At 47.1% G+C, this 21,816-nt stretch overlaps 1 protein-coding gene across 2 annotated transcripts in view; it reads left to right on the top strand.

Moving 5' to 3' along the window:
- ASIC2 (acid sensing ion channel subunit 2) overlaps positions 1 to 21,816 on the top strand; it is a 358,569-nt gene that overhangs the window by 111,139 nt on the left and 225,614 nt on the right. The gene's annotated exons all lie outside the window — the stretch shown is intronic.

The following is a 21,816-nucleotide window of genomic DNA, read 5'->3' as shown; positions in this document are numbered from 1 at the left end:
AACAAATTGCAGCCTTGGCATCGTCTTGGGGTGGTTTCTTCACGTGTGTGTTCGAGATTTGGGAGGCTCAGGCTCTCAGAAACCACGATTTCCATCCCCTCCACTGCTCATGGCATGGATTGAACAATCAAGAAATGTTTTAACAGATAAGCTGTTGGAATATTTATCTCTGTTTGCTTAAGGGCTGCCTTCCTTTCAAAATCACTAAGTATGAAAATGGAGCATTTAAAGTGCAGGAAAACTCAATTTAACTTCACATCTCTAAGAGTCAGGGTATTAAAAAAAAAACCAAAAAACCCCACACAAAATCTCATCAGAGAGAATTTTGCCCAAGCCACACCTCCAGGGATGTTTAGGACTTGTCAGTGAAATTTTGAGTTGGCAAAAAAAAAATCAACTTTCCCACTCAGGTGCATCCAGGATTCCCAAAACTGCCACAAACTCCTCAGTATTGCGATAACCACACGTGTCCCCTGGCCCTGTAACGGAGAAGAAACAATGATCCCATCCCCCAGGAATTTTGGAAGCTCCAAATTTACCTTTTCCAGGCTGGGATGAGCCCGAGTCTTTTCATTTCTTTTTATTCTTACAGGTGAAAGACACTCTCTCTGAGCCCCAAATAGAGGAAGTTTCTGTGAGATGTGGAAAATCAACACCCAGAAATGCAGTATTTTAACAGCTCTTTTGCTGGTGCCTTTACAACGATTTCCACTTCTTGGCTGTGACAGAAATCCACTCCAATTAATGCAGAATTTACCTGGGGCTCTTCCCTGCCTGCAGTTCATACCCCAGGCAGGAGGCTTCTGGTTTTGCTCCAGTTTTGTGCTGAGAATGATCAATTAAGTGAATTCTTTAGAGGAGAATTGAAACTTCTTCTTTTGTGGGTTGCTGGTTTTTTTGCTGGCTGGTTGTTTTTTTTTTCCTTTCACTTCCACAGGCAAATGTTGGAATTTTTTTTTACCTTCTTGTGTGATTTCTAAAGGCTGTTGGGTTTATTTTTGCTGTAGAGGAATGAGAAAGGAGGGGGAAAAGAAAAACCAACCAAAAGTAAATTGCAAACACGAAGTAATTTATCTGATAGAGCTGTAAAGAACAAACAGGGGAAGAGCTGGTGGCTGAGGAATTGTCATTTGTCTGACACCAATTAGATATCTCATGTAAGAGAAACAACCTTATCAGTGCATTGGTTTAACACAAATCCTCTTGTCTGTGCCTTTCCAGGGGTGGAGGATTTAGAACAACCACACTAGAACAGCAGGAATAAAAAAAAAAAAAATCAAAATATTCCCAGCTGCTCAAGAAACAAAGGGCTGGTGACTCCCAGCGTATTTTAGCTTTTAATGCTGATTTCACACCAAAATATGAGCTGTGGAAGGATTCAAACCATCCCTCTTTTTGCTGCCACAGCAGTGGTGGGGTCTGGGCAGTGCCAGGGCTTGTTCCCATCAGCACAATCTCCAGGTCATCTCTCCCCTCTCCACCCCAATCCCATAAAACAAAGCTTTTTATTTGGGATATTTCCCGGGGAAGAATGTGCCAGTGATCAAAACAAAGCCCCACAATAAGAATTCAGTTTAGAGCTAATGAGACAGTAATTGTGGTTTAATTAAATACCAGCTGATTGCTATCCCTGCATATTTACTGGCAGCTGCTCAGCTACAGCCTGGGAGTTACCAGCTGGACCCAGGACTCGTCCAGTATCACAATTCTTATGATTTATTCGATTTAATTTGATGTCATTTGATTTTATTTAGATTTAAGCTGATCAGAACTTGACACTTTCCCACTGGACCAGGCACCTTCGTTATGCCTACGAGGGGTTTAATTCCCTTTCCACCTTCTTCCCTCCCTGGAATTGCCACATCCCTGTGCAGTGTGAGTTGGGAGACCCAAGCCCTTGTCCTGGCTCCTGGATGGAGCAGGAGCTGCAGGGGGCTGGAACAGGGAGAAGCTTCCAGGGAGAAAATGAGTGAGGGGGAAGCTGGGAATCTTATCTAGGAGCTAAAACTGCAGGTGTTTGTACCCTCAGGCTGCCCTGGGATGAAGATGCTTTGTGAAATACAACAAGTTGTTTAGTTTGTTTTGGGTTTTTTTTTTAATTCTTTCCTGGAAGTTTTGCCCATTTCCCAGACACTGCCTTGGGTGCTGCACAGTCCCAGGGCTTTCCCACTTCCAGCTCCAGGGCAAAGTCATCCCAGTTAAATGTGAAATATTCCCTACTCAATGAAGCCTTCGCTGCTCTCTCTGCTGGTTTTCTGCCTCATTAAGCACAGACCATCGATTAAGCAACAGTGGCAGACAGGAAAAGGCAAAAATGACTTGGAAGTAATTGGCCTCTCTTGAATCCTGGAGGAAGGAGCCACAGCCCTCCCCAGCAGGGATCATCCCTCTGTCTGTGGATCCAGGGGCAAGGAAACAGGGAACTGCTCAGAATTCCAGGCTTTTTGCAGTTCAGGGTGTATTTGAGGACAGCTCCTTGTCTGATGAAAAATGTTGCTAAGTTACAGAGGGGAAATTTGGGAACAACGAAGTCCCTTCCTGAGGAGAAACCAGCCCTTGTTTCTTCAGGGCAGAGCTGGTTTTCCTGGGATAACCACGGGAAGAGCACTTTTTCTTCCCTGTTTCTCAAGCTGGGCTGGACCTGAGCATTGGACAAGATCACTGAGCTGGTTTTTATCCCAGTTCTGAGCTGGTTTTTATCCCAGTTCTGGGTGCACAGATCAAATCCGTGCTGGGGGTGGAGGGACAGACTGGCTGATTTTGGTGTTTTTGTCACAGGGATGTGACACCTCTCCCATGGATGCAGGCTGAGGGAATTGGGATTGTTCAGCCTGGAGAAGAGAAGGTTCCAGATAGACCTTATTGTGGCCTTTCAGTACCTGAGGGAGCTCCAGGAGAGCCTGGGAGGGACTTGGGACAAGGGATGGAGGGACAGGACACAGGGAATGGCTTCCCACTGCCAGAGGGCAGGGATAGATGGGATATTGGGAAGGAATTGTTGGCTGTCCAACCTGGCCTTGGACACTTCCAGGGATCCAGGGGCAGCCCCAGCTTGTCTGGGCACCCTGTGCTACCCTCAGAGATGTGATATTGAGGCATCACTGGGCTCTGAAATCCATCAGCGAACACGTTGCCCTCTCCAGCAGGTGAATGTTCCCTCAGGGGCTGTTGTTGATGGTGAGATCCCCCCAGAATGCCCAGTGTGGGTGAACACCAGTGGCACACACTCAAAAGGGACCCTGCTCGTTGCTGCAGCAGCTCCTGTTGCAAAGAGCAGAGAAATAAAGAGCCCCAAAGCTGAGAACATTAAAAAAAAAAATATGATGGATGATCTTCATCAGAGAGGGAAGGCAGGAAAAAGGGGCTGAAGAAAGAGAGCAGTGATGTGGAGAGAAATGTAAATAGTGCCTGAGCTGTGGGCACTGACAGCAAAAATAGAAATGCTGGGAGAGGAAGAAAAGAGGCTGCAGAGGTGTGCAATCAATTCCTGCAAGAGGGGAGTCAGGACTGGTTGGAAGCACTTCCCTGCAATGGCTGTGTGTGACAGCGTGCTGGATTTGTGGCTGAGCAGATGCCTTGGAGAAAAAGTGGCTGCGTTCCACCAAAAATAAATAAATAATTAAATAAATAAATAAATGAATCCCTTTTTCTATTTGAAAAGCAAACGTTTCAGGAAAAGTCTTTTAACGCTGGAAATGCTGCCAAGAAAACTTGCAACTACTTTTCCTGGCAACTCAAAGCAAAACATCTTTGGCTGGTTTTTTTTTTTTTGTTCTTGTCTGTATTATCTTCTAGGAGAGTAATGACCAAAAACTGACTCAGAGGGTGAGCAAGGCACCTGTGCCCAGAGATTGGCTCTGTTGTGCTGATGGCCTGGAAAAGGAAAGGGTATTTGTGGAAGTGAAAGTTGAGCCATCCCAGAGAGCCAGCTGAGGGCTCAGGCTGGGTGTGAGTAACGAAAATGGGGGGGTTAAAGCCACGTGACTTCCAAAAAATAAAGTGAAGAAGAGCTTGAGTGGATCCAGAGCAGGCTGGACACTGAGAGAACAAACAGGAGCTTTTAAAAATCAGACCAGCTCTGCCTATTTGTTGACCCTCTGGAACTGCAGAAGATTCCCAGTGTCTTATCCAACACAGGAAAATTCCTGCCAAGGCTCACAAAAGCTTTTACAGCTTTAGCTGCCAACAGAAAAAAAAAATAAAGAAAGAAAGAAAGAAAAAAAGAGTTTGTGGCAGGTGGAAGTAAATGAGGAACAGTTATGGGAGAACTTCAAGCTCCCAGCTCTGTACAAACAAGAGTCAATCAGGGGCTCAGAATGATGTTCTGGACATGTGGGAACTATTTCAAACATTACAGCTTTGCTGGCTGCAGGAGCACTTTTGCCTCGATCCTTTTCCATCCCTTTTTCCATCTGAAATCTGTCTGGGAAATGGGGAAAACTAGGAAATAATTTTTTTTTAAAGAGAAAGAAAATAACTTGTCATATTTCACGTGGGCTCCTGTCAGTCTGGGCTGTCTGTTGGGACTTTATAACCCAGAGTCTGATCAGATTAAATTAAAGCATTTTAACACACAGGTGTGTTTTGGCTCTGAGTTCAGCAAGAAAGCTGGAAAGAAAATATCTCTGGATTTACCCTGAGAAGCAGCAGCTGGAAGTGAGATTTACAGTCCCATTCTGGCTCTCAGAAGAGAGATTTGTGTGAGGAAAGGGAACCTCAAGGCAGCCCAAAGTCCTGCAGAGCAGCAGGAGTGTCCAGACCTGCCTGTGAACTGCAGGACATGGATTTTGGCAGCCAGATGGGAAGCAGGGACTGTTCCCAGGATTGTCCCTGGCCTTTCCTCTGGCTCAGGGTGCCAGAGCAGCTCCAGGCTCTGAGCTCAGTGTGTCTGGGTCACAACCACCCTGTTGGGATGATGCCACAAGGGTTTTCAGTTCTGTTTAATCCCAGAATCCCAGAATGGTTTGGGTTGGGAGAGGCCTTAAATCCCATCCAGTGCCACCCCCTGCCATGGGCAGGGACACCTTCCACCAGCCCAGGGTGCTCCAAGCCCCGTCCAACCTGGCCTTGGACACTTCCAGGGATCCAGGGGCAGCCACAGCTTCTCTGGGCACCCTGTGCCAGGGCCTGCCCACCCTCCCAGGGAAGAATTCCTTCCATGGGAAGGTCCCTTTCTGTGCTGTCACCAGGCTGTTGGGGCACTGCCATCAGAACTATGGATCTGTCCTCTGGGAAGGACCTGGGGGGGGATGGTTTCCTGTGCCAGGCTGAGAGATACAAAAGCTGAGAAGCACCAACACATCAGTTCAGCCAGCAGGTGTGGAAATGAGTGACAGCTCAGGGAGCCCCCAGCCCTGTCCCCCAGGACTGCTCTGATAGCTGGTTCTGCTCCAGGCATTTGCTGGAAGAGTTGGCAGCTGGGATTTAGGCTCTGGCAGAGGGAAAGGCCACCAGGAATGTGCAGAGAGGAAAGGGCTTCCTGGCTTAGCACAGCTTTGGGAGGGAGGGACTCCTTGCAGGCAGGCTTTGTAAGAGCCTGCAGTCCTGGGAGCACATCAGAGGATGTTTTCCAGCACGGTCCCTCCTCTGAGCATCCCTGCTATTCCCAGTCAGATTAGCTCGATTTACATGGCAAAACACTTCCTAACCAGCAGCAAGGAAAGCTCATCCCGAGATCAGAAAAACAAGAATAGCAGCTCTTAGTCCTTGTGCAGCACTTTGGGGCTCTGAGCAAACAGCAGCTGATGATGAATCAAACCATGCCCTGCTCCTGCCCCAGCTCCAGCCAGGAATGCTCCAGGGTTAGAAATTTGCTGACACTGAGAGTGCCTGAGGCAGAGGAGGATCGTGGCTCTGGAGCTGTGTTGCTTCTCTGGAGCTGACAGGGGTGAAAAAGGGCTGGTGGTGTCAGCAGAGATGCTCGGGCCACAGGCAGGGCTCAACCTGCCCAGGCTGGGAAGGGCTGGAGCTGTGTCAGGGAGGGTCAGGTTGGATCTCAGGGAAAGGCTCTCCCCAGAGGGTGGTTGGCACTGAACAGGCTCCCCAGGGCAGCCCATCCCAATGGCTGATCCCTCTCTCTGGGAAGAATTTCTTCCTCCTGTCCAACCCAAACCTCCCCTGGTGCAGCTCAAGGCTGTGCCCTCTTGTCCCTCTGTTGGTTCCCTGAGAGCAGAGCTCGACCCTCCCCTGGCTCCCCCCTCCTGTTTGTACAACCCTCCAGGCATTTCTGAGAGAAATTAGCAGGATTTGCCCATTTTTTTTAAGTTATCCTGGGTTTTTTTCAATGGCTTTGGGGCAGTTTTCCCATCACTGGGACTGGACACATCAGGTCCCTGCAGCAATCCTGAAGATCCTGCTTGGATTTTGGGATGCTGCAAGTGTTGCCCCATTATTCTGAGGCACTGCCTTGCCTGGCACATCTCTTCCCATCCTCTTCCCATCCTCTTTCCACCCTCTTCCCATCCTCTTCCCATCCTCTTCCCATCCTCTTCCCATCCTCTTCCCCTCCTCTCCCCAGCAGGGCCAGGACAGTTGCAATGCACAATAAGCACCAACCATCCTTCCTGCTGTGCCTATTCCCAGGGATTTGGGAGGTTGGGATGCTGCTTCCAGAGCTTCCCCCAGGCCAGAGGTTAAGCTTCACTCCCAAAACCTGGGGCCCAGCCCAGGGGAGAGAACGAAAAGGCAGAGCTGGATTGTAAATCCCTCTTTAATCTCATTAACTGGAGTGTTTTGTGGCTCAAGGACTCGAATGTTTCCAGCAGGATGAAATGCTGGGATAAATAACAGCCAGGAAATGGCCACACATAGTTTTTCCCCTCTCTTTCTTTCTTTTTTCCTCTCTTCTTTTTTTTTTAATTATTTTGCCCCACCCCACCAATTGCTGATCTACAGAAACAGCAGCACCAGGGCAGATCATTGTCACCTCTCACAGCATTTTGCTGCTACTGGAAGGGCTAAAGGAGCAAAAAATCCCCATATAAACATTCCAAGCTCTTTCCAGGAATTGCAGCTCCCTGGATGGCTGGATGTGCTGCAGGATTTTACCTGTGTGGAGTGAAAGCTCATCTGGCTGGGTGGGTTCTGCCACCCCTGTGTGCTCATCCTGCTTGGCTTAAATGCTCCCAGGATGGCTTTTAATATTAATGACTGATGTAAAGAAAGGGAAACCCTGCTCCAGGTGATTATTGGGATGTGTTCCCAGGGTGTAGCCACGGTGTTATTTGAATTTTTAATTGGCACAAGGAAGAAGGGGCTGAAGGGAAGGGAGGAAATTGTGGTTTATTGGTGGGGGGAGAGAGTTTTCCAGCTGGTTTGGTGGAATGGTTTGTAGGTAAGAAAAAAAACCTCTGATTTGTCGGGTCAGGAGAGCATTGACCTGTGTCCAGGTGCTCCTTGGGCAGCATTCCAAGGGAATCTGGGAGAGTCAGAGGATTATATGGAGATAAACCCTCCCCAGGACCTCCACTGACCCTCCCAACAACCTCAGATCCTGCCCCAAAAGCAGAGATAATTTAACAGAGGTAAAATATTGGAGATAAACCCATTAATAAGGTGGTGCACAATCTTATAGGTCTGTGCAGCCCCACCCTGGGAGAAGGGACAGTGGCCAAGAGGGAACTCTGAAATGTTGGATAAAAATGAGACTGAGCAACAATTGGTTTAAAAACCAAACCAAAACAAAACAAAATGGAGAGTTACCAATGCCAAGTGCCTTTTGGGAGGTTGAAGGGGGTGTGTGTGTTCCTCTGGAATGTTTCTGTACCCCAAGGTTTGATTTGCTGTGAGAAGCTGTCAGGGTTTTTAATGTTTATTTTACACTCCATGAATTCCTTCCTATATATTTGCTTCAGTATTGGAAACAAAGGTTTCTCTGACAAAAATGCACATCAGTTGTCTTGTTCCTGCTGTTTCTCAGGACTTTCCCTCCCAAGCATTTGGAATTTGGTGGCATTTACACCCCAACCCAAGGGCTTGCTAAAAATGGACCCTCCAGGTGCTTCTGGAGGACAACCTGCTGAAAGATAACTCTGACCTCTCTGTGCCTGTGAGAACAAACATAAATCAGGGCTAATTTACCTGGAAATTATCCACATCAACCCAAAGCCATCCTCCAGTGTGGGTATTTTCCCTCCTCAGATTTCTCCTTCTGCCTCACAAGTAAATTGAAATAGTTTTATGACTCCAATCCCACGGCATGGAAAAATTTTATTGGCTTTATGAGACCTCTCAAATCACAAACTGAACACGTTTCATGGCACAACAAGCTGTGTCCTGGTGTTGTTTTTTATTTTAGAGCCTGGAGATACAGATATGATGGACTTTGAATGTTTTGATCATAAGTTTTCAGCTGGGGAAGTCAAGCAATATTAGTTTGACTAATTTGCTGTTTCCCCAGAATGAAAACACTTGACTTTATTTGCTTGTTTGGGGAAGTTCTTGCTGTGAAATGTCTAAATCTGATTTGGTTTTTTTGGTTGTTTTAGTTTTGTTGGTGTTTGTTTTTCTTTTTTACTTGAAATTAATTTATTTTAAAGGTCAGAATTTCCCAAGGAATATAAATGAAATAACGCAGTGAACTCAAAAGGGTTTTTGGCTTCTTCTGAAAAGAACAGAAATCTGATAAGGAATATTTGACCCAAAATATTGAAAAGGTTGCCTCGATAACATGAAAAAAAAGTTCAATTTCCAGTTAAAAAGTTGGCATAAATCATTCTTTTCTTCAACACCTCAGTGCTGAGAAAGTGTTATTTCCTCACATGTAAACACTTCAGTGTCTTTCTCACCCATGAAATCTTAATTTTCCACCAGATAAGAGAACAAGAAGCACATATTTCACTTCTGACTTTGAGCTTGTTTTAAGCTTCAGAACAGAGCTGGGGACTGGAGGATTTTTTTTAAAATAATCCTGATGTGGGAGTTGAAAATGGGAATAAATCTGCTGCCTGGGATGAAACAGCCCCATTAGGAGCTTCTTCCATAGTAATTTAATTACAAGATGAGGTTCTGGATTATATTGATATATTAGAAAGCAGTTTGCCCAGAGAAGAATTCTGGTCACCTCCAGTGAACTCAGGAGCAGGAGAATGAGATCTAAAGGAAAGCAGATCCAGGGAGGAAGAAACTAAGGAGAGGGTTTGGCGTTTTCCCTTCAAACATAAATCATCTCAAATTTCCCCAGTTCACCAGGGACAAGCTGGGTGGTGCAAAGGGCTGGGCAACAACATTCCAGGGGGAAAGAGAGGCTGAAATGGGTAATTAGTAGAATTTACTCCAGCCTGAGGCCTTCTTAAGACACTTTCTGTCCCAAAGAGGGCTCACCTGGACCTCAGTATCCACAAAACCTTGAGCAAACAACCTTAACTGTTTGTTGAGCAGATGAAGGATGGAAAGAGGATGAGTAGCAGCCAACCTGGATTAGAAAAGCATAAATCACGTCAAAGAAATTGAATTTACTCCCAAAGCAGAGACAAGCCTTTTGGGGGAGTAGAAAAGCAGATGTCATGCCAGGCAATGCCCTTTAAGTGCAGGAAAGATGATGATTTCATAAGCACGTTAGAGAAATCAGGTTTAGATCAAACTACAGCAGGGTGGGCCAGGGAGGGGAGGAATTAATTGAGTCAGGCTTTGTTAGGAATTGTCCTGTGTCCAGTACCCCCATTAAATATCTGAGCCATGTGATGGTTGGGGGCATTTATTACATTTTCAGAAGGTTGGGAGGAACACTCTGTGGGTGAGCTGGGGAATGGCTTCACTGGAATTCATACAAACAGCAGCCAGAACTCCTCAGGTGTGCAAAGGGGTATTTGGGGATGCAGATTTGGGATAGGAGTGGGAGCAGCTGAGTTTACAGCTGGTGTTAGTGTCGAGAGAAGTTCAGGAGGGATGTAGGACAGTCCCTAAACCGTAAAAAAACGGGTTTAAAGGGATTAGAAAACCATTTTGGAGGTTCATTTCAGCAGAGACAGGAGTTCAGGGAACTCAAATTGACCTTCTCAGAGGCACAGGCTGAAAGGACCTTGCAAAAAACCTTGTCCAAGAATCCAGCAAATGCTGCACGTGGAATGGGAATGTTGTGCATGGACATGGGGCAGAACTGGGGAGGGAGGACAATGGCAGGGTCAGGAGCAGCATCTCTGGGCAGGGATTGATGTAAAGTCACTGCTGATTAGAGCTCCAGAAATGCCAGATTAGCCAGCAAAACACCAAACCCAGCACCACAGCAGGCCCAGCTTCCCTGCCTTCCAGGAACTGTGGATCCTGTTAATGGATCCTGCTGTCAATGCAGATCGAGCTGCTCTGCGTCCCAAATTCAGTTTCTAACACTTCCTTGCATAAATCAATAAATGGAATTCTTGGTGTCTATCAGGGCCTGGTGCATCTGAAGAGGTTTTTATAGAACCACAGAGTGGGTTGGGTTGGAAGGGACCTCAAAGCCCATCCAGTGCCACCCCCTGCCACGGGCAGGGACACCTTCCACCAGCCCAGGGTGCTCCAAATTTATCCAACCTGGCCTGGGACACTTCCAGGGATGGGGCAGCCACAGCCTCTTTAGTCTTTTTGTGCCCTCCAATGGAAAAAAATCTCTTCTCCATGTCCCTTCTAGGGGACAATCTGTAGCAAAATGAGATTGCAGCGAGGTTCAGTTGAGGCACCAGTGAAATCCTCCCCGTGCCGTGAGCTGTGGGCACTGCAGTGATGAATTTGGATGAACCTGACAAATTTTCTCATCACTGACAGGGCAAATTGGTTGTGCCCTGGGTGCCTTTGTGCAGGGCCAGGCAGCTGGACTGCAGTTGGGTTCAGTGCAGGCTGCCAGGAGCTGTAAACACACATTGCTCTGGAGACACACAGATCTCTGCAAACTGCTCCTGGGACTTGTGTACATCTATTTTTTTGCAAAAGCCATTCCAGTTAAGAGGGCCTATTGTTTGCATAGTGGAGCAATTATGTTAATAATAATGATGCAGAGCTGTGCTTTATTTTACTATTGATTTTAGTGACTTGGATCCGACAGGAATTTGAATGTGTGAACGACTAAAAAAAGGCAAAATGTTTATAGAAGTACATAAACCTAATTTTATGCACTCCATTTTACAAGGAGCTCGAAATGGGTTTTTAATAAGCATTTAAAAGGACGTCTTTGCATCTGTAGAAGTTGTCATATCTCATCTTGGGAAAAGTGATTTTAAATGGCTCTCGTAATTAACTATTTATTTATTGTTCTTCAATTATTTACAATGGTCTGCCAGGGTTTGTGAGGGGGAGCCTGCCCAGTGCTCCTGAGGTTGGCTGGAGTGCTGAGGCAGGATCTGATGGAATCACAGAATCATTAAGGTTGGAAAAGACCTCTGAGATCAATCAAGTCCAACCTTCAGCTGAATCCCACCGTGCCCAATAAACCATGTCATGAAGTGCCAAGTCTGCTTGGTGACACCTCCAGGGGTGGAGACTTCACCACCTCCCTGGGCAGCCCCTTCCAAAGCCTGACAGCCCTTTCCAGGAAGAAATTCCTCCTGATATCCAACCTGACACCCTCTCCCAGCTCCCCCCTCCTGTCAGGGATTGCAGAGCCAGAAGGTCCCCCCTGAGCCTCCTTTTCTCCAGGCTGAGCCCCCCCAGCTCCCTCAGCTGCTCCTGCTGCTCCAGCCCCTCTTCCCAGGACACCTCCAGTCCTCTCATTGTCCTTCTTGCCATGAGGGGCCCAACACTGACCCCAGGATTTGAGTTGTGGCCTCATCTTCTCTTTAGCAAAGCCAAACAAACCTCTTTTTGGGGTGACACCTCTGGGCTGTGCTCACAGGTCCTTGCCTGGCCTTGCTGTTGTCTGTGATGAAACCCTGAGGTGATGGTTATCCTAAGTTTAGGAAGATCTAAAAACATTGACAGTGCCCAAACCTTCCATCAGATTCTTTCTCTGGTGGGTCCAAAGCAGGTCCAGACCCACGGATTAAATTCAGATGTTGCCATTAATTTAAAAGATAGGTCTGGAAGAGGTCTCTAGAGGTCTTTTAATCTAATCTGCTTCGCTTCAAATTCAGATTTACAGCAGTAGTTAAGGATAATAATTGATATTTAGTCTTTTAAAAGATCTTAAAATCGAGACTGAATGGCTGACTGCATTCCCAGGCAGGCAGTGCCATCAGCACCACGTCCCCAAGGACGTGCTGGGAACACATCCCTGAGGAATCCAAACAAGATGAGCCAGGGCAGGGGTTTGAGTGACTTCCCAGCTCTGTTTCCACCGGGGAAGGAGAATGAATTTGTTTCTTTGCCATCTCTCTGGGTTTTGTAGTCACCAAATAAGCACAACAAACACGAGAGAGGTCCCGGAGCTGGGCCTTTAGAGGAGGATGAAAAGCATCTTGGACAGGTAATTTTGGCTGCTTACAAAGCTCACATTGTCACAGCTCTTTGTTATGCTCAGAGTGTGGATCCACTCTGGTGGCTTCCATTTATTTATTTATTTATTTATTTATTTAAGAATTCCTACTGCCACATAAAATCCTCAAGAGAAACATCTCCTGGAGCTTGAGAGTCCGGTCAGTCCTTGAGTTCAGACCTCAGCTAGGACAGGGAATTCCATCCCATGGCAAATCAGAGGGAAAGGGCTGAGCTGCACAAATCCTTCCCTGGCATCAGGGGCGGATCCTCAGCTGCTATTCCAGCAGCCACTGGAATTTGCACTGTAATTCCACATCCCAGGGGATTCCAGCAGGGATGAGGTGTGTGAGGCAGACACTGCCCCATCTCCTCACCACATCGTGACTTCTCGCCATCACCTCCTCTGCTGTCCTGCCTGACTTGCCAAGAAACCTTTGAATTCCAGCCAATCCTTCTTTTTGAGGCTCTCTGGCTAAATGGCACCATCTAGGGTCAGCAAGAGAGCTGCAGAGCTCGATCCCTCTGCAGCCGATTTTGGAGGGAGACAAAAGGAAAGGAGATGCAAGAAACCTGCCTGGGGGAAAAATGAAATAAAATAAAATTTTAAAAAAGCGCTGGAAATGAAAGAGCTGGAGTTTAGGGCAGTTTATTTGGAGTTTCAAGGGCATGCTGGGGCAAACTGGGAAGCAGTGTCAGGGTTAACTGATCCCAGGGCTGTGCCTGATCCCTGCAATAACTAAACCTGTTCAGTTCATGTGTAAAGCTTTTCTTTACCTGCCTCTGCAGCTTCTCCTTTAGGTTTCCCAACCCACACCAGCCACCTTTCCAGGCCTGTGATGCCAAACTGAGCATCTCCTGCTGAGAGCAGAGTTGGTTTTGCCCTTAATCCCTTATCCCTCTTTCCCTCCCACCCTGCAGCCAGGGCAGGGGATGGAGCTGCAGGTGCATGGTGGGAATGCTTGTTGGAATGAGGTTCTGTGTCTAATGGATGAGGTTCTGTGTTTAATCAGCAGAATTCCTGTTAGAGCAGCTCCTGCCATGCTGGGACCTGCAGGGAAGGGTGATGGGAACTGATCTAAACAGAGCTGGCAGAACCAACTCCCACTGAGACAAAACCCCAGCCTGAGCCAGGGGGACCAAGTTATGGGGTTGAACTCCCTGGGAGAGGGTTCAGACACAAAGGGAGACATGTCATGGAATGAGGGAATGTCCTGAGCTGGGAGGGACTCACAATGATCACCCAGTCCAATCCCTGGCCCTGCACAGACACCCCAACAATCTCTCCCATCCCTCAGAGTGTTGTCCAAACCCTCCTGGAGCTCTGGCAGCCTTGGGGCTGTGCCCACTGCCCTGGGGAGCCTGTTCAGTGCCAACCACCCTGTGGGGGAAGAACCTTTCCCTGAGATCCAACCAGCTGAGCTCTGCCCTCAGTCTCCTCTCCAGGCTTCCCCCTGCATGTTCCATTTCTTCCTCTTTGCCTTCCTGCCACTCTGCTGGCAGGGAATAAGAAGCTCCATCTCCTCATCCCTGTTGCTGTGCCAGCCAGAGCTGCACCATGTCCTTGGAGAAGAGGTCCATGATTGTCTCCTGCTGGTTCCTGGGCACTGGGATCTGCTCTGGGATCAGTACCTGCTTTCCCACTCACACATGGAGCAGGTGAAACACCTTCCAAAGCAAGGATTTAAATCTGCATCTCCTTGTCTGGCCAGTAATAGATTGGATTTCCAGCTGAGGGAACATTTACCATCCCTGAGGGGATGGGGATGTCTGGGATGAGAGGATGTTCTCCCCTGTTCCCCATCCTGGCTGAACTCAGCTCCTCCTCCTCAGTGTTTAAACCACAAAGGAGAAGTTTCTTCTCTGGGAGGGGAAAGGGAGCAGTGAAACCTTTCAGCCTTTTCGTGGGCAGCAGAGAGAAATGGGCACTTTTATGGCAAGATTTACCTCACACCCAAACGCCTGGATTAAGGAATTTATCTGCCTGCCTCCCTCCAGTGACTCTCTCAGATCAAGTCAGATAAATCCAACCCATTATCTTCTCGCTTTCCCATGGCTTGTAACACGGCAGGGTGGCAGATTCTTTTATCAAAACTAGCAGAATGCATTGGTAGATAAACCAGCACAATCAGGAAAGGAGCTGGGTCAATCTCAGCACCAGCACAGACGTTCCCTCGCTGTATCCCAGCCCTCTCCTCCTCTGCTGCTTTTCCAGTTCTTTTCCTTTCTTCCCAAGGAAGCCTGAAGTGCTCGAGCCCAGCTGTGAGACAACAGCACCATCCAGGGACCAGCAGGGCTCAGCTCTGCCTGCAGGGAATCACAAAATCATGGAATGGTTTGAGTGGGAAGGGACCTTAAATCATCCAGTGCCACCCCCTGCCATGGGCAGGGACACTTTCCACCAGCCCAGGGTGCTCCAAATTTATCCAGCCTGGCCTTGGACACTTCCAGGGATCCAGGGGCAGCCACAGCTTCTCTGGGCGACCTGTGCCAGGGAAGATCCAGAGGTTTATCTGCCCAAACTTAAGCAGCTGGAAGCAGTGCCTATGCCCAGCATCATCCATGGTTCTGTCACCTATTTGATACCAAAACTGACCAAATATTCTCCCTCCTCAACTGCTTCTTGAGGTAAAACAGACATTGGGTTAAGTGGCTGCATTTCTGAGTGTCCACTTGCCACAGAATTTTAAAAAGTATGTATTTTTCATTTGAAACACTGCACAACTTCAAAGCACCTGTGGATCACTGGCTGAGCTGATGGAACCTGTTGTCTGTGCAAGGATCCCACACTCCTGCATTTCTGACTCCTGAACTGATTTTCCATCACAGCACAGGAGGGAAATGGTCTGAGCAGAAGTGATGATTCACTCACCCTCTGTTTCTTACTCTGGAAGAGAAATTCCCTTGAGGATCCAAGGAGCCTCACTAAAGAACTTGGCTTGCAATAAATTGAATTTTTCCAGTGCAGACACATAACAAAAAAAACTGCCTCAGACCAGAAAAACCTCCAGCACAACACGAAGGGCACCAGGAAAAGTGCAGGTGTAGGAGTCAAAGCTGATTAATCCCCTGCTCACTCACAGCAAAGCTCAGCTGTATTTTTAATGCCACAGAGAGAAATAGAGATGATAACAAGACCTTTGAATGTGTCACTAAGTCTCCAGTGGAAAGACTTCCATTAACTCTGTCAGATAGTGGATCAGTGAACAATAATCCTGATGGAACTGGAGGTTCAGGCTCCTGAGCTGCTACCCAAATAAGAAATTATTCATTCCATTGTCATTCAAATCAGGAAACGAAACCCAAAACTCAGAGGTGTGCATGTGAAGGTTGGAAATTCTCCTGAAAACTGATTTTTTTTTGAATCACATAAAGGAAACAGGACACACAATGGGAGTGAAGTCACAGGTGGGGGTCGGGCTCTGCTCCCAGGGAACAAGGGACAGGACCAGAGGAAACGGCCTCAAGTTGTGCCAGGGGAGGTTTAGGATGGATATCAGGGAAAATTTCCCCATGGAAAAGGTGATCAGGCCTTGAAGAGGCTGCCCAGGGCAGTGTGGAGTCCCCACCCCTGGAAATGCTCCATAAAAGCTGGGGATGTGGCACTTGAGGACGTGGTTCAGTGCTTAGAACCCTGTGAAACTCTAAAATCCCATCCTCCAGGTCAGAGCAGAGCCTTTAAACACAGAAAGGAAATAGCAGATTAAACAATTACAACTCACTGGGCTGTGTTTTGAGAATTATTTTAAAGGAAAGCTTCTCTCAGCAGAAATTGCTCCTGTTTTTTTGGAGGGTCAGGTCCTGGCCGTGGCTGGAGGTGGAATTTGGCCATTTTAGGCTCAGGAACAGAGAGGCCTGGCCTGGTCTGAGGATCAGGCAGGGACTGAAGTTAAAAGGGAAACAGAAGTTAAAATTATTTGGTTTGTGCTCTGTGTTTGTTCTGGGCCACACCTGACCAAGTCCCCAACACCTCAGGAGGGACATTGTGTGTTCTGAGCATTTATCTGTGCTGGGAGTTTGAAGAAGGGATGGAGAGGTGATGGAGACAACTGTAATTTCTTTAAGGGAACCTGGTTTCATCTTGACATCACACTATTTAAGCCACTTAGGAATTTTCTTTCTGCTCTCTGCCATCTGGGGAGTTTATAATTGACTATAATTTCAAGTTTTGTTTATAATTTCCAAAGGACCAGGTGACACCAAGTGCCCCAACACTCTGCATCTCCCTGCCCTGAGCCAGAACAGCTCCTGCATTTCTAAACTTGGAAAAAAACCCACTTTTTCCCCTGGCCTGGAGAGGCACAAGAGCTGAATGCTGATGCAGGGGCTCTGTGGTAGAATCCCACATTAGGATGCAGAATGACACTGCAGAAATCCCACTCCTTCCCAGCAACCTTTCCCACGGAGCTGAGGCCCAAAAATCAGAGCCCAGGGATGCTCCCAGAAATGTTAAGGCAGCACTGCTTGATCAGAGCACCCAAATGATGCCTTTAAAGAGAAATCCTTTGGGATGTCACAATCCCAGAGGACAGAGAAGTGCCACCAGTGGGGTTGTTCCTGTGGAGAGATCTGCAGATCCCATGGATAATCCTTGGAAAGGGACTCCCTTAACATGGAACCAGCTTGTGCAAACCAGGCCATGTTAATTGTTGTGAGGTTCTGGGCAAAGTGGTGTTCAAATACCCAAAATCAGGCGTTTTCAGTTGGGTTGGTCTGATCTAAACCCATTGTTCTGAGTGTCTGAGGGGGTTAATTGGACATAAAGAGTAAAATCAGCTTTGGTTCTTCTGGAACTGCCCTGCCATGGCAGCATTTAGGAGGATTTTGTCTGGAGTATTCCTAGTCCTTTATGCAAAAGATCCCTGAGATCATTTTAGGGTCAGACTTTTTGAAAGGTTTCTCCTTTAAAGAGCATTTTGCACGGCAAGGGCTCTGCCAGGCCCACGTGGGGAGCTGAGATTTCAGAAGGAATTTTTAGAGACCTTGTTAAAAGCTGAATTACACAACTGTGACTGCTCTGCATTTTTGGGTTGCCTTAGGAAAGGGTCAACAACAATTACAGTGGATTTTCAGTCAACTTTCTCAGTCACTAAAGCTCAACATGTGGCCCCTCAAACCAGCCACAAAAAGGCTCAGGTTTGTCCCTATTTCCACATTTACTGATGTTTTCCACAGTGTTGGATCAGTCTCATAACATCTGATAGAAATGGCCCCAGGGCATCCTGTTCATTCCTGAATAAATTGTGGCAGTTTGGGACGAGCTGAAAGGTTTGAGGTCTGGAGCAAAACACCCCAAAAGTGCTCAGAGCTCTGAGCTCCACAAAGGGAATGTTTTTCCTCACACCTGCAGCTTCTTCACTCCCTAAAAACAGGGGTAAAAAAAAAAACAAAACCAAAAATAGAATGTTTCTCTAACTAGGAATTCCATTATTTCCTTTTACTTTTCACACATTTCTGCTTCTCTTCCTGCAAAACCAGGAATAAACCCCAGACTTTTTGGGTTTCCCCAGTTTCCATCCCCAGCTCAGGTGTTTCTATGACCTCAGGGCTTTTTTATTTCTCACCTTCACCCTCTCTGTGCTTAACTAGAGGTGCAAAAATGTCGATAGCAGTTGATGGTATTTTCTAAGCATTAATCTTTTGCTGCTGTGTCTTACCCAAGTCTCCCACTAGATGGTAGGAAGGGACTGGAAAGAAAATCCACTCCAAAAATTAAATGAAAATTCACTTGAAAACAACAACAACAACAAAACACCAACCCCCAAACCTCTGAAATACCTGAATAAGAGTTAAGGAGCTAAAGGTGGTGCTGTGATAAAAGTCAAAATCCTTGTTGGTGCTGTGCTGTGTTCACCAGAGTTGTCCCTTGGAGGGTGTGGGATGGACTCCAGGAATTCCAGGGAGACTTCCCGAGCCTAAAGTGACTCCAAGAGATCCAACCTGAACCACCCCTGGCTCAACTTGAGCCCTCTCATCCCATCCCTCGCTCCCTCATTCCCTGGTCCCACCCTCCTGCCAGGGAGTTGTCCAAGGTTCCCATCCAGAGGAAGGAATTTTTCCCTTTCAGTGACACTTTCCAAACACCTCCAGGGAATTTCTGCCCCCTCCTAAAACCCCAGGATCTCGTCCCAAAAGCCTCTCTGGCCTGTGGAGCCAAGTGGCACCTTCTGCTCCTGCAGGATCAAAGTCCTCCACTGATGGAGAATCCAGGATTTTTTTGGGAGCTTGCTCATGGAAAGGCAGGCTGGCAGCTCCTGTCTGCCCAAATCCTGTTTTTTCCCAAGTAAAACAGAGGGAATTCTTCTTTTATCTACTCACAGCAAAGCCTGTCTTCCCTAAAAAACCCCAGGAAAATGCATCTCCTTGTTGCTGCGCTCCCCAGGGCTGTCAGAACATCAATCCCAGGGAGATGCTTGGGGGAAAAAAATAAAAATCTAATGAAAAGTTGTGGGTTTTTCCCCCAGTGATTCAGTGCAGGCCAGAAACTGCACTGTCTCAATTTTCCTCTGTCTGTTGGCTCTTCTGCCTGTCTGGGGTTGTCTCTCTTTGATCCTTTGTGTGAGCTTGTTATGAAATGAAAACTGGGAAGAGGGAGCTGGGCCTGTTTCCCTGGGTACCAAGCACAGGGAGGTCACAGAGCCAGGATCAGACAAGTCCCCTGGAGGAGCAGGAGGAGTTTAAATAAAGTTTTTTTTCATGGCACTTGACATTCTTGTAGCTCTGAGGTTTTGGTGGAGTTTTCTTTAAAAATAAAAGAGAAGGAAAGGAAAGAAAAAAAAAAAGAATGAAAAATCCAGCTCTGCTTGAGACACCCACTGTGTGTGTGTGTGAAAATTAATTCCAATCAAGTTATTGAAATATTAAATAAAATTATGCAGGGCCATGTTTTCAGGATTGGATGACTGGCATCAAATAGCTCCAAACTGTATCTGGACAATTAACAACACACATAACTTAAATTTGGCTTTTGCTCCCTGATTTCCTCCCTTCTCCCTCCTCTTTCCTCACAGAATCAATGGAAAAATTGTGCTCATTTTTGCTGTTATTGTGATTTATCCCCAGGGCTTGTGGGGTTCAGTGTTGTCTCCTTGAGGACAGATAAAACAGCTCCCAAGACTTGCAAGGCCCAGCTTAAACTTCCCAAGTGTCCTTGATTCATGGAGGGAAGAAATCAATGGGTACATTTTTAAGGCTTATTTCCTCCAGATAAAGGGTATTATTTACTCTACATTTTTATTAGGCTTCCCTGGGCTTAAAAATTCATGGAAGGAGTTTAGATCAGTTCTTTGCAGTGACAATTTTATTGGCATTATCAATCTCACAGCATGGAATGGTTTGTTTTCCAGGCCATTTCTTTTAATTCCAGGAGTCAGAGAGACCCTCCCCTTCCCCCCATTCCTAAATGCCAGTGGAGAAAACATTGACAACGTGACAAAAACACCCTCCAAAGAGCCAGGGATTGGACTGGAGCCTAAAATGGGTTGTTAAAAATCCCTTCAGCCCTCGGGATTTTTCCTGCTGGACAGGCCTGGAATGGGATTCTGTGTGGTTCTTAAACCCAACCCCCCCTAATAAAATTTAGTCTCTATCTTTAAACCTCTTTAAAAACTAACTTGAAATATCTTCCTATTTCTGGAAATATCTTTCTATCTCTTTAAATACTCTTTAAAATCTCTTACTGTCCCCTGAGTGTCTGAGGGTGCTCCCTGACCACTGAGTGGGAATTGCCCTTCCAAGGAGTCCAAGGAACAGCTTTTTCTGGCTTTTTCTGGCTCTTTCCTCCCCATCTTTAAATCCCCAGCTGGGAAGGAGCTGAAATCCTTTGAGAACCCCTTTGTTGTTCCTGCAGGGAGGTTCTGACAGGCAGATCCCGGGGTTGGGTTTGGGAGCCTGCAGATGAAATTCCCTTGTCTGTCACCGTCAGGATTATCAGGAGGAGCCACAAACCAAAACACACTGGGAGGACGTGAGACAGATAATTCCTCGGAGCAGGGGAGCGAGGGAGATAAAAGCTGGATCCTGGAGCAGGATTATCCATCATCCCTGACACCAACACGGCCTTATCTGCAGGGTGGGGAGACCTCCAAGAGCAGCTCTGGGGGCTGGGGACAAAAGTGATGGGGAGGGAAAAATAAATAATCCTATCTAAAGAGAAAGGGGCCAAATAATATCATCTCATTCCACCCCCTGCCATGGACAGGGACACCTTCCACCAGCCCAGGGTGCTCCAAATTTATCCAACCTGGCCTTGGACACTCCCAGGGATCCAGGGGCAGCCACAGCTTCTCTGGGAAATCCATTCCAGCCCCTCATCACCCTCCCAGGGAAGAATTCCTTCCCAATATTCCATCTCATCCCTGCCCTCTGGCAGTGGGAAGCCATTCCCTGTGTCCTGTCCCTCCATCCCTTGTCCCCAGTCCCTCTCCAGCTCTCCTGGAGCCCCTTTAGGCCCTGCAAGGGGCTCTCAGGTCTTCCTGGAGCCTTCTCTTCTCCAGACCAATGTTCCAGCTGTCCCAGAAATTCCAGAATAAACTATAAAAAGAAAAGAAAGCCATCAAAGTTGGAAGCTTTGATGTTTGCAGCCCAAGCAGATCAATCATCCCAGGGCAGAAGTTTTTGACTTCATTTGTGAAATGGTGCTTTGGCCTGCTGGACCGAAATGTTTCATCTTCAATTTTTCATCCTGATTAATGACCCTCCATCGTTGTTCCCCTACAGTTAATTGGATTGCAGGCCTGTGGTTACACATCCAGGTTTCAGCAACATATTAACCCACCTGGACTAGTGGAAGGTGTCCCTGCCCATGGTGGGGTTTGGAACTGGATGGTCTTTAAGGTCCCTTCCAACCCAAACCAAGGTGGGATTCTCTGACTGGAAGATCTGTGTTAAAAAGGTGGGATAGATTTTACCTACTTGGGAAAAAAATGTCAAATCACTGATGAAAAACTCGAGCTCCAGGAGTCTCCTCCCAGCCAGCTCAAGTGGGATCCTTCACTCATTAATTTGGTGGTCCAAGAGCATAAATGTTCCCTTCTGAACTAATTATCTGCAGCCTCTTGAAGGGCCAGGCAGCTCTAAAACGTGATTTACTTCACTCATTTCAGTGCTGATCCCAGGAGAAGGAAAAAAAGGTGCCTATTTCTTTCTTGGCTTTGATATGTTTAAAGTGCAGTTTTGGTTTAAAATCCACTCTGATTTTTAGTGCACATCCTTCCCTCCCTCCCTCCATCCATCCATCCCTCCCTCTCCTGACATCCCAGATGGACTCTCATCCCAGCCTGAAGGACTCCCTGTGCTCCCACAAGGCTTTACAGCCCAGCCTTGGAGCACCTGCACGACAAACACCAACATTTGGCAGGTCAGCTCACTTTTCAAGAGGTTTAAAGGGCAATTAAAACTTCCAGTTTTCATTCCAGTTCTGCATTTCATCCAGCA

This window comes from Myiozetetes cayanensis, unplaced genomic scaffold (genome assembly GCF_022539395.1).
Source record: "Myiozetetes cayanensis isolate MyiCay16 unplaced genomic scaffold, myiCay2020 scf34, whole genome shotgun sequence".
NCBI classification, from domain to species: domain Eukaryota; kingdom Metazoa; phylum Chordata; class Aves; order Passeriformes; family Tyrannidae; genus Myiozetetes; species Myiozetetes cayanensis.
Note: the sequence above shows the minus strand (reverse complement) of the source record. Positions and strands in the feature narration are given on the sequence as shown.